General features: G+C 37.3%; 1 protein-coding gene across 2 annotated transcripts in view; it reads right to left on the bottom strand.

Annotated features, from left to right (window-relative positions):
- Window positions 1-12,748, bottom strand: part of Lrfn5 (leucine rich repeat and fibronectin type III domain containing 5) — a 233,216-nt gene extending 220,468 nt beyond the window's left edge. The window contains exon 1 of one of the 2 annotated variants that reach the window (XM_050138907.1): window positions 12,617-12,748. The gene's annotated coding sequence lies outside the window, so the exon portion shown is untranslated. The remainder of the gene's footprint in view (window positions 1-12,616) is intronic. The other variant, XM_050138909.1, reaches the window with a different exon arrangement.
- Between the last annotated feature and the right edge of the window lie 506 nt (window positions 12,749-13,254).

The raw sequence follows: 13,254 nt of genomic DNA on the forward strand, positions 1-13,254 counted from the left end.
GTTTCAGCCTTTGAAGACAATGATACAATGTGGTTTACCAATATTTGGTGTAATGTAATGTGTTGAATTATATATTAATAACAATCTTGGGTGATCTCCCAAATCACCACGAAGAAAATGATTACCGGACCTCTTCACATAAAATATTTTGAAGTACAATGTCTTGGAATTCAGACATACACATTTTGAAATAATGTCTCCTACTTTAGTATAGTGCACAAATAATATTTTACTAGATAAGTATACTTTAGAATATGTTCCTTTTAATTGTAGCCTTATGCATTGAATTCATTATCATTTTAATTAATGTGCATTGAAACCTAAATCAATTTTTGTTTTTCTGGAGTTAATTCTGATAAGGAACTATCATTGCTATTCTTTAACTCAAACCAACAACACACTGTTCATAACTTTGAACAAGGAGGATATGCTGTAACTGATATCATCATTTATAATCTATTCTAGATGATTCTTCAGAAGAGAAAAACATTGAGCTGGAAGGTTATCATCAAAAACAGAATGCATTAAGTAATACAAAAATAGCTTTCTCCTCCCTGTCTTTTTCAATCTGGGTGAAATAATCACTGCGTAACTACACAGGCTCCGCAAGTCTTCTCAGAGATGCAGTTGTACTGAGGTGACTCTGAACTGGTGCCTGTATAACCAGTACTCCATCCAGCAGTGATCGAATTCTGAATGACTCTGCACCACTGTTTTAAACTACAACTTGAAGAAGGCTTCTTTCTAAGCCATAGAGAGAAAGCAGAGAAGCAAAGAGAGACCCTTCTCACCTTTTATGTCATTTTATTTTACAGTTCACACAAAGGGTTTGTAATTTTACTAATCCTCTACTTAATGAATTATATGAAGTGTAATTATTAAATGGGTGTTTTTTTTTCTTTTCCTCCACCTAAAACTGGTTGTTTTTTTTTTTTGATAATACCTTCTTAAATAGCCTATTTTATATTTGATAGAAATTTACTATGTAATTCAAACTGGTAATTTTGACTTTATACTATCTTTATATTCATAATTCATTTGCCTCGGCCTCCTGACTGCTGAGATTTCAGGCATGTGCCATCTCACTTGCCTTTGGTTAAAAATATCTTAAATAGCAGTGATCAGTTTATTGTAATTATAGTAAGTTTAGCCTTCAGAGACTAGAAACCCAATACCAGATACAGTTGTTTACATTTATTCTGTGTATAAAATTATAATTTTCTTATAAAATTATATTAGTAATAATTGGAGGTTCCATTCAGTTTTTGGGTGGTTAGTGTATGAGATATACAGAATTCATTCTTTTCTTTCCAAGTGTTTGGGGTACATAACAGTACTAGTCCCATTCTACAGATGAAGAAACTAATCCATAAAATGTTACAAAATCAACTTGTATATATGTAAAATACATGTAGTATATACTTTACTATTTTAGAATTCACTAGTAATAGAAATGACAAAGAACAAAATAACAGAATTTTATCTAATATTAAACTTTAAAATCACAGTAAGAAATAATTGAGAATGTAATAGAATATGACACATTCGATATCATCAAAAAAATTTCAAATTTATAACTAAAATATATCATTGAAAGAAATAACATGAATATAAAATATAATTTTGTACACGTCTTTGCACACATAGCTCTTTTACCAAAAGGGAAAAAAACATAGACTATGACAATATCTATTTTAATTATAATGTTTTGTAAATATTTTCAAGTAACTGTTATAAAATAATTTATAGAGACTTTTTTATGACCTAGATTCAATACCTTAATGTATCTATAAATTATGATCATTCTGGGTAGAAGAGTTTGATTCGTTAGTGACAACATGATTAAATGACTTTAAATAATGAAGAGTTCAAAATCCCAGCATAAGTTGCCCAATCTAAATGTAATTTACTGAGGAAGTAAACGTTAAATATGAATCAATAAAGCAAAATTAAAAGTATAAGCAAAATCATGTTTATACAAAATGTCACACTGGAATAAATCAAGCCCAAATGCAATATGGAGAAACGAGGCGTACTTGTTGCTAGGTATTATTTTAATGGCAGGAAACCCAACTATAAGTAGATGACCTTTCCATGGAAATGTCTCAAGTGCAGTCATGGTGGCTGCTTCAGAGTCTGGCAAATTGAAATTAATATTGTGCACATTCAGCAACACTAGGAAACATCTTAGACAAGGAACCTGTTGCGCATCAACAAACTCTTCTAAAAGTTGAGAAAAAGAATGCATTCTCCCTCAGGAATTCACTAATCCACAGACTTAAGGCTGTATGCCTACAGGAGCCAAATTTTAAGTAAACACTTATTGAAAAGACGTCTTAAAATTGGAATTTCTTTTTTTTTTTTCCCCAACGACCCATGGCATCTGACAAGCAGTTCTAATACCCAAGGAACATATCTCAAAAACTAATTTCTACCTCATAATGCAGTGGTTAAAAGTAATAACCATTTTTCTTTTCCATGACTTGTGAGTAAATGATGTCAGTTTGACCCAGCTTGCTAGCTACTTCTTCTGCTTCCCACAGTTGAGGTTATTCACAAAACTATAATTATCATGGCTCAATTGTGTCGGGAGTCTCAGGTGGGCTGATCAATGTGCCTGGCTACTGGTGCTGGATGCCATATAGGCCACTGAACTCGATAGAGGGACCGGAATAGAGGGTTCCTTTGCATACTAGGAACGTGTTCCCCGAGGTACTAAAAAGTGAGAACCACATGGTCTTGAGATGACCAGGTTGCAAACAATTCTCCACCACCTCCGCTATACCTCAGCCCAAAGTAAGCCAGTTCTAATTGAAGAGGGAATGGAGCGAATTCTCACTAAGATTACAAGGACTTCGGGGACGTTTTCATTCCATGAGGGGAAAAGATATGGATTCCAAAGGAGGACACACCAGAGGATTGATTCCAGAGATGATATGCCCCGAAAATGTCTAGAATTTATAAACAGACTTTGACAAATATATCAAACATTATGATTCAAGTTAAGGAAACAGATTTAAGACTAGACTGTCCTCTGGCTTTGCCACAAAGAGAAGGTAATAGGAGTAAAACCTATTTAAACACTAATTAAAAATGGCCTCGATGCCTATACTAATCTCAGGAAAAGGGAAAAAAGAAGACAGGGGGAATGCGGGGCATGGGTACATTTTAGTGACAGATTATCATTTCTAAATCTTACCTCAATCTAACATTGCAAAATTATCTGATTTTTTTTCTGTCCGTGGGAATAAATAGGGAAAAATATATATTAATTACCTTTGGCAAATCTGTTAGTCTACAAAAGCTGGAAAAGCTCTTTTAGAGATGGTAATTTGGAATTGTAAAGGTTTAAAGGTATGTTTTAGCATATATTCATATCTTAGACTCAGTCCAAAAATTCCTGATGCTAGAAAATTATAAATCCCCTAATATATAACTATAAAGTCTTTGATAAGCATACAAATATAAAACTTGGCAATTTATGAACTGATAGAAAAAGCAAAGGAAATAAAGAATTTGGGGTATATTCAAATATGACCTCTTCCAAGAAGGAGGTTGGAACACATACATGAATAACTGTTACCAAACTATTATGAGAGATAGGATACAAGGGAAATCCCCCAGACATTGAAGCCTTTGCCCCTTCTTTAGAATTAGAAGTGCTTAGCTTTGAGTTTTAACCTCATCTATTAACTGCATACTATGGCCATCTAAAATTAAATTCACTGAGTTTCAGTGTGAATGTCTAAAAAATGGAGTTGCTCACGGATGAAGCTGTAAGTTTACTGTAGGAAGTGGAAGTAAAACTCAAGAGCAACTGATGCAGGATGCCTTCTAAGAAGAAGGTGAGCAGAATAGTAAGACCATGTGATGATGCAGTCATCTGCTACATCATACCAAAGATACGTTGGTATCTTTCACTGATATCCTTGTAAGACAAGACGGGAACGACCACATGCTGTGTCAGAGGAAGCCTTAAGACTCAGTCTGAGGCTCTCATATACAACAGCTGTACAAATTCTTACTTGTAAGTTAAAAAGTGAAGCAGAAATGAAAGAATTAATGTAAATTGCTAAGAGTATGCAATGAACTGGCCTCTGAGGATGCCTCACAATCACTAGCATACACAATGGAGACAGGGAGACATTAGAAAAAGATTAACTATATTTACGCTTGATGTGTCAATTTTGATAACTATTTACGTTCACATTATATTTAAAACTTGTTAAATAAAAAAATCATTTTAAGCATAATGCCCCAAAAGAATAGTATGCAAGATTACAGTCAATAGCCATTATTTAAAGACTGGTTCTTCAGGGATATCAGAAAAAGGGAGGTTTACTGTACCTTCCTGCATTCAACTGCTCTCACCTTGTTAGAAAACAGTTGATTTCATCAGGAAGCTGAGAAATCGGCTTGGAGCTTAGATGTTGATTTTATTTTAAAAAGAACATGCAAACAAATTAATATTCTAAAATTAAGACACCTAGGTCTGGCAGTAGATTAAATGGCAAAGATGAGATTAGCAACATGATTCTTTTTGGACTAGGTTTTTCTTCGTGATACAGTTTCCTGTTGCTCTAGACTATAGTTTCTCCAGTGTAGCATCTACTCCATGGTGACAATTGTCTTAAGAGAGACAATGGTTGAGATGTAATAATGTTTTGTTTTATTTTTTGGTTTTCAAAACAGGGTTTCTTTGTAGCTGTGGTTCCTGTTAAGGATCTCCCCATCTCCTCTGTAGACCAGGTTGACCCCAAACTCAGAGAAAACTGCTTGCCTTTGCCTCCCGGGTGCTAGGGTTAAAGGCATGGGCCACCTCCACCTGAATGATGGGAGTTTTTATGCATGTATTAAATAGCAAATAAATACTCATTAAAGATGATTAAAAAAAAACATGTTTGCAGTCATTCTTCATTATCCCAGAAAGACCCTGATACATCCAGCAAAACAATTTAGGAGTTGTTTTTGCTCTTAAGAAATATTTATTTTTATGTGCAGTGATGTTTTGCCTGCTTGCACGTCTGTGTAGGGGTGCCAGATCCTCTGAAACCAGAGCTACAGACTGTTGTGAGCTGCCATGTGGGTGCTGGGTTTGAATCTAGGTACTTCAAAAATCACCATAGCTCTGAACTGCTGAGCCATTTTTTTCTCCATGTATATATTCAAGACAGGGCTTCTCTATATGGCTTTGGCTCACCTTGAACTCTAAGAGATCTTCATGCCTCTGCTTCCTGGGTCCTGGAATTAAAAGTAAGCACCACCACCACCCAGCCATGTTTCCTGTCTTTCCCTGCTTCATTGTTTTATATGGTGCTTGTGAAGAACACCATCATAATCTGTCGATAGGGTGGGTAGGAAATATTTAAGTAACATGACCATTATGAGTAAAGCAATTAATTGGAATGTTGAGGAAGTAATCTCAGGTAATCAGAGCCTAAATTCAGAAGAAGAAATGCATTTCATCTCATGACCACCTTAGACGTATGTATAAACGGGCTTGAAGGTTCTATTCAATTTCAGAAAGAAGAAAGGTACATGAGTACAAGATTGTTGCCTCTCTTCTTTGTGCCAAAGTCACAAGTAAAAATGATGGCCACACTGAAATCTGAATTATTTGTTGGAATTGATTCTGCATTTCAGTGAAATGTGGAACAGACAAACCCGAATCTGTCCCAAACGTCTGTTCAATCAATGAGACGAACATTGCTGAGCACAAAATGTAAGAAGATTAACAGCAATAAAATGAAAATATCCCTGACTTGTGTGTTTATAAGCAAGGAAATTATGGGTTGAGGGTCTGAATTAATTCAGCTCTAATATTTCAAGTACTATTATCAGCAATAAGGCATTCCATGTATATATAATACCTTTCACTATGCTAAAATTAATTAAAGGCTAAAGGATGCCAAAATTTTACATCAACCTAAACATGACATTATGACAAAGTGAACAGAAATATAGAATAATAACTTTCAGTGAAGTGATTTTAAAGTTATTAAAAATACAGGAAGGTAGTCAAGAGAAAGTTGGCAGGGAATCTTCAAACTCTTTCAAAGAACATGTCAAGGAAATTAGAAGATCCATAGTTCTGTGTCTTTCATATGTCAAAACATATTTCAGTGTAAAGGATTTGGGTAGATCATGCACTGACCAGTGATGAATTTGGAGAACCTAAAATTTCCTAAACCTGGGCAAACCTTCTTCTGTTTTCCACCTTCTGGTTGGCTTCTGAACACATGGATCATGGTAACCCTGATCATCATGACTGCATAGTTTCATTCTTCCAATCATAGCATTTAAAGCCTTCCTCTTACCTTTATTATTCCTTTCTTAGGTTGATGATAACTAAGGATGCGAAGGTCACAATCATAATGAAAACACTGAAGTGCCCAACGTATGGTAACACTGAAACTGTTAAATAGTTCTAGCCTACAACCATATCAGCTCATTTTGTGAGGACAGTGAAGTTCAGATACATTAAACAGGTTGAGTTTTAGGTTGTACAGGGCTAAACACAAATAGCAAAAACTCAGATTTCACTGTGATAACTATGGCATAAAACCAAATGCTCCAGAACACAGCTATGATCTCCCAGTCTGCCCCCCTCATATCTGCAAAATATACTTCAAAGAGGACCAAATATCAGTTAGTTAAAAAAATGTATCTCAAACATATGTGTCTGTAGCTTTCTTGATTTAAGACACTCTATTCACATGGTCACAGTACAATGTGCTTCCTGATTGTCTCCCATAATTCCCATAAATAACATGACATTTTCAGTTTTAAATTAGATATAATTGTATTGAATAGGTCATAGAAAATTAAAAAAATCTGTGACTATAAGTGTTACAAGGAAATATCTCTATGCATAACAAAGCATCAGTATAAATTATAGGCTTTCTAATGTTGCACATGCATACATACAAATGACTTTATTTATAAAATAACAAATACAAAAACTAAAGAAGGTTGCTATACTGTGTGCATGAACACTTAATTAAAGCATTCAATATTTTAAACAAAATTATTTTGTTAATAAATTTACATGACTGTGTAGTTTTTATGATATAGACATATTTTCACTTATATTTTATAAACCTGTTGCTATTTTTATGTTTATTAGTAATATGTATCACTCATTTTGTATTTTCAAATACGTAGAAAGCTGACTCTAGTTCATATATACTATAATATCCCCCCTTTTACATGATATGGTCAAAGTCTGCCAAGTTCTATTAATATTCTTTTAATCATAAATTTATTGATTTTTTTCCAAATATAACAGATATATTAAATTGTTAAAACTGTTTCTAATAAATATATTCATTCAATTAATAGAAAAAAATCAAGTGAGAAAAATACTTCATTTCATACTACTAAGAGTTAGCTTTACTATCATTAATATGGTTCCAATAATAAATCACTTTAATGTGATTATTCTGTAGTTTTGGAGGTGAAGTCACTGAGGTCCAGGAGAACCTATTCCAAAACAGGAAATGAGACTGGGGTGAACTCAACAGCAGAGTGGGTGCCTAGCATGATGAAAGCGCTTCTTTGGTGTGAAGAAGTCAAATGTGAAGGGTATCTAGAGAATTAATAAAGCGGTCCTTCCTGGGCTGTTAGCACTTTATCAACAGAGCTGAAAAGATCAAGGGAGACTAGATGAAGATAAGCAAAACAGTTTGGCTTCTGTTCCTGTCTAAATCAAACATATTCGCTGTGATGAAGAATATCTTGAAATAGTGTCACTTTTTTCAAACATTTCATAAAAATCCAGAAACGTTTCCCAACATTTGCTAAAAGCACTCTTAACTTTAATCATTTGTCTTATTATGTCCTTTCTAGGGCCTTTTATGTAGTAAAATCTGAAAAATAGATTCAATTTTATTTCCAATTCCTGCCATCATGCTTCACAGGGACTGTAACATTAATTCTAAGAAACTCTATTAAAAGTCTTAACGATGTTCTCTGAAATTCACTATATGTGTGTATATGTATGTATATATACACATATGTGTATATGTATGTGTGAATATATGCATAATCATATATGATAATTTTTATATAATCATTATATGTAATATAATATATATAGTATACCTACCAAGGATGTTCAAAAAGAATATAAGATATTGCATGTGATATATTTCTTTTACATGAACAGAATGAAAAGAATTGATCATGTGGTCCTTTCCTCTATAATTTTGGGAATTACTGTGTAGCAAAGAATTTTCCCATGTAACCTTGTAAGTTAAGACATGAATTATTAGCTTCAGACAAATGTTATCAATAAATTTTGCAGCTTAAATATTAAAGTCTGTTCATGAACTTTACTTGGCATCACTACCCTGATAGTACATTTATATAACCATGTAATTATGTTGTAATTTTCAATCACTTGTTACCTATCATTCATAATTACTATTAGATTGTCATATAGTTTAGCAAAAAGCCTTCTGTAAGAACAGTATCTACCAGAATGATCCAAAAATATTAAATATAGTATCTACTTTTTCTGAATAAAGTTCTTGTTTCCTCTTTACTTATGGAGGGCTTCAGAGCGCTGTACAATTTAGGGTGATAGAGTATAGTAAAAAATGGTTGACCTCTATATTGAAAACATAAGAGCTTATTAACTTCACCATACATACACCACATAACATGTAGCTTACATTTCCTTAGGTTCTAAGATTTAAGGATGACACAGGAATGAGAATGTGAACAGAAATTATCGAGACTTAACTGTGTATAAGTGTCACTGAAATGATTTAACAAAATCTGTTAGTCGTCTATCTTAGAGTCACCCCATATGGTGGAGGCCTACATTTTAATCCTTACTCTTCCATGAAACATAAAGCTTAGAACTATTTGTATTGTACCAGAAAAAGTAAAGAAACCCTGAAAAAAGTGCCAGTATGTTCCATTTTGTTTTTACTAAAAAAAATCACTAGAATAAAGCAACAGGTTAGCAAGCTAATTCTACAAAAAATTTCAAGTGATTTCTTCTTCCTCTTACTTCAATATTAGCTAAAATGCTTCCGATGTTTTGTGTATGAATAAAGTCCTGAGGAGTTGTTGTGAGGTTGTTCCAGGGTCAGACAGAAACAGGGTTAGAGAAATGCAAGTATCTCATCCTGACTATGTACCAGCACAGCAAGACAGTCAGCAGAAAGCTTGCTCCCAATTTCACCAGCTAGAAAACTCAGCAAAACCACCAAGCCAAAAGTGCTTCAAGCAGCAGTGCCCTGGCTTAAATGGACAAAGGAAAATGATATTCCTTCCAGGAGATGCAGGTGGGTGAAACATGGGACTGTGCTTAAATTTCAAATCAAAGGAAGACACTGCTTCCACATCAAGAATCTACTGAATGGCAGGAGAGGAAACGATAACGTTAAAAAAAAAAAAGTAGGGGCGAGGCAATCCTTCATCAGATCACTCCGTCTCTTCTGATTCTCTGGATGAAAAAGAACGAAATTACCTGTGACTACTCTCAGGGAGAGACATGCACTGATGAACAAATTAGTATGTGAATCACATATCAGAACTGAAATGTGTGAGCATATACATGGATACATTATATTTTTAATTAAGAAAAAAAAGGTATGTGGAACACAGAATACAGGTCTTGTTCAAGGTCATTCTTTACCAAACCAAAAAAAAAAAAGGGGGGTCACTAAAAGACATCCTATAGAGGAGGAAAATCTGGTGACAACTCCTTTAAAGCTGAGGTACTTCTCTGTAGTCCTCTATTTCCCATTATTTTCCTTACAGGAATGACTAAGAACTGATTTGTAAAAGAGATTTCTGCTGGGAAGTTTTCTATCAATACCTTAACCCCTCAGCAAGCCAGGATACCTCTGCCTTGGGATAATGTCTAACCAGGGGGGTGGAACCCCATCTCCAACTCAGTTTTAGCTAGCCTCCCTTCCTCCTTCCCTGCCTCCCTCCCTTACTCCCTCCCTCTTTTCTTCTCTCCTTCTCTCCTTCCTTCATACTGCTAGAATATCTGTTTCCTTATGTCCCCAAAAGGGACCTTTTGAACCTGAATCATATCACAATGTATGTATGTTCAAGCTTCTGAGGATTCAAACTCTGATTCATGGCTTTGTCTGTCTTTCCTGAAAATGGGCTCACAAAGATAAGAAGTGACCTACCAAAGAGGAAGTCCACAGTGAGAAAAGACGAAGGGAAGTGAAACCGAGATGGGAAAATATTTATCTTTCCAGCACCAACATTCTTCAGCGGAATGATAATTTTTTTTAGTCATCTTCTGGGTATGTATGAGTTATTTGCTAACAAGTTATGAGATGTTTACCACGTAAATCAGCTTTGTATGTAGCTTTGCATTAGTGATAGATTTCAAATAAATTCACTAAAAATAAGGAAAGAGAGTTGATGGGAAACCATCTTTAATACCTTCAATTAATGGGTTTGGTTTTTGTTTGTTTGCTTGCTTGTTTCATCTTGTTTCTGTCTGTTGTTTGTTTGGTGGTGTATTTTCCTCTACACCTCTTTGAATGTAGGCAATGGGATTTTTTTTCTTGCCAGTCCTCAGACAGTAAGGATTTTCTTACTGACAGAGTTGAGTTAGCATCTATATCTTTCGTCTGCATTGAAGTTAAACACTAAACCCGTCTAAAAAGTGACTCTCCTAGATCTCATATTTGAATATAAAGTTAAGATTAGTTGATTTCATGTGCTATTGCTTTAATTGAAGGCAAAACCAGGTTGCAAATGACCTGATGGAAGCCAGGAGAGCTTGAGAAGAGAAAAAGGAAACCGGGATCTAGGAAATACACATTTGGCATCAAGGTTTCAATCCCGATAAATCATGCAATGTTTGAATGTCAAACATTATTTTTTGTAGCTAGCTCCCATCATACGTTCTTGAATACTCATATGAAGGGGAGTAATAGGGGGCTGTAGTCATAATAGGTGGTCAAACACCACCGCCCTACTCAACTCCCATTTCTCTTCCCTCAGACCTGTGCAGCCACCACAGCTACAATGCGCCCCACTGTCTGCCAGGGTGCCTGCCCAGCTCTCGGGCCCCGCCCCAAGTAGTGTCAAAGCAGACCTGCCAGCTGCAGTGGTGGAGCCCAGCCCCCAAAGCCCGCTGCATACATGGCCTTGTAGCACCACCACTCTGCAAGGGCTGCAGCAGCAGCCGAATCTCCACTCTAGAGCAGGATTTGAGGACGTCGGCGCGCAGGGACAACTAGAGCAGCTACCCATTAGCTTGTAATCTGCAAATGCCATCATATGGATATCTATAGAAACGAAGGGAATTGAAGACAACCAGGCAGTCTCCCTACACTTCCTAAACAGCTCTAGCAAACAGAAGACAGCATCCTGTACTCTGTTCCACCTCCTTCAGTCGGTGCCTCCTATATTGGTGAACGGGGGACCCACCAGGCCAAACCTCGGTGGAGTGCTCCTGCCACCCGGCAGCTTCCCAAAGCGGGAGAGAATCCAGCACTCAGCTGAATTTTTCAGACCATCTTCACGATGGACTTAAACATTGATGAGACTACTTTGGAAGTGCTTTATGTTGTTAATTCAAATACCCTGGAGAAAGAAGAGAAATTTTCTGTAGGGAGCAGGCAACTGTGGTGATCGCGGAAGACAGAATGAACAAGGCGCAAAGATAGGGGCTTTGGAAGTTAACTAAACGTGTTCTGCCTCCTTGCAAGAAGGGAATCTCCATTTTCACACATCAGATCCAGTATGTTAATAAGACAGTCTCAGATCCAGCCTGGTTTTAAATCAAAGCACTCAAAGGAATTTTCAAAACACCTATTGTACACAAACAACAAACACAGGAACACAAGCTTCTGTCCACACCCCCCACCCCGAGATAAAGCGGGAGGGGCCAGGACTGATGTTGTCACTGGGGCTGGGGCTGGGTGGTGGCTATTGGTTTTTGGCCTCGTTCTCCTAGACATAAAAACGACTTCTTTCGTGCATCCATTCTGCTACATCAAACCAAACCCTGGTAGTTAAACACCTCGACTCAATGTACACCCTTGACAACGAATTCTTTCCCATGCTAAGCAAGTCCCAAGAAAACTCCATTTCACATCAAAGTCTCCAGATGCATAATTCACAACTATTAAAAGGGTTGCACACAACAGAGGAAGGAAAACAACCCGGTACAATAAGTAGAAAGGTCAGGGGAAGAAAAAACATAAAAATAATAAAAAAATATTTGATAGATGTAGGGGGCGGGGAAACAAACACCGGATCTCACTCCAGTATCTGGAGGTTGGATACCAAATGGTCCGCAGCAGCCATAGCCTAAAGGAAACATGAACCATTCATCTCTGGCACCTTCAGACAGGTTCAACAAGACTGGCCCTTTTCAAAAACTATCCTCAGGCTTGATGCATTCATATATTTCTAGGTTTCACTACCACATTAAGTGTTCAGGTATAGGCTTACATTCTATGTACCGGGAACTGCATGCCCCCTCGCTGAGCAAGCGCCCTTGGGTACCCAACCCTTGCTAATGATTTTCAAAACATTAATAAGTAAAGTAGCCTGCAATGCAGATATGATGCTAGAAACAAGCCCTTAAGGAAAGTGGGTGAGGCAAGTAGTCCTTCATTGTTACCTGGTGCCTCTAGGGGGAAAGACGGTCATAGGAGGACTTTCTGCCCGCAGGTAAGATCCAGGCAAGGTGGCTCCAGGTGGTTTTCACGGTCGTGCTGGGGTCTCGCTCATCACTTCGCTGCCCTTTGCCATAGTTCAGCACCCGCATCCTAGGGAGTCAGAGAGGTGGCTTCTGCCACTGCCGCCACTGCCCGCAGGTCGCACTGGGTGGGGAATCAGCGCAAATGGCCCCATGAAACCGGTGGCTCCGCGCCCGGGGAGCGGGCAGAAGCAGGGCGGCCGCGCACACACAGAGACACGCTCACACACACTCACACATTCTCAGCCGGGCGCGCGCGCACTCACACTTGCACAAGCACTCCCAGCTCCGCATCCGGAGGGAGAAACAGTACCGGTCCTTCTTAAGATCCACTCGCGAAGCCCACCAGCCCACCAGCAAAGAGAGCAGTCTCTTTCTCACATAGCCCTTGATCACGTTTCCTTCAAGTTCTCCTGCAGCCCAAATCCTTGGAAGTCAGAAGCTGGTGACATTTCGCTGGGGAGTAAGGGAATCCTGGAAGGGCAATGGGAGCGTCGGGGGTTCCTTACGCAGTTTGCAAAGCAATCCTCATTACCTTATTTATACAGTAAACCAGGTGG

This window comes from Alexandromys fortis, unplaced genomic scaffold, assembly GCF_014885135.2.
Source record: "Alexandromys fortis isolate MF-2015 unplaced genomic scaffold, M_Fortis_MF-2015_v1.1 scaffold_35, whole genome shotgun sequence".
Classification (NCBI taxonomy): Eukaryota; Metazoa; Chordata; class Mammalia; order Rodentia; family Cricetidae; genus Alexandromys; species Alexandromys fortis.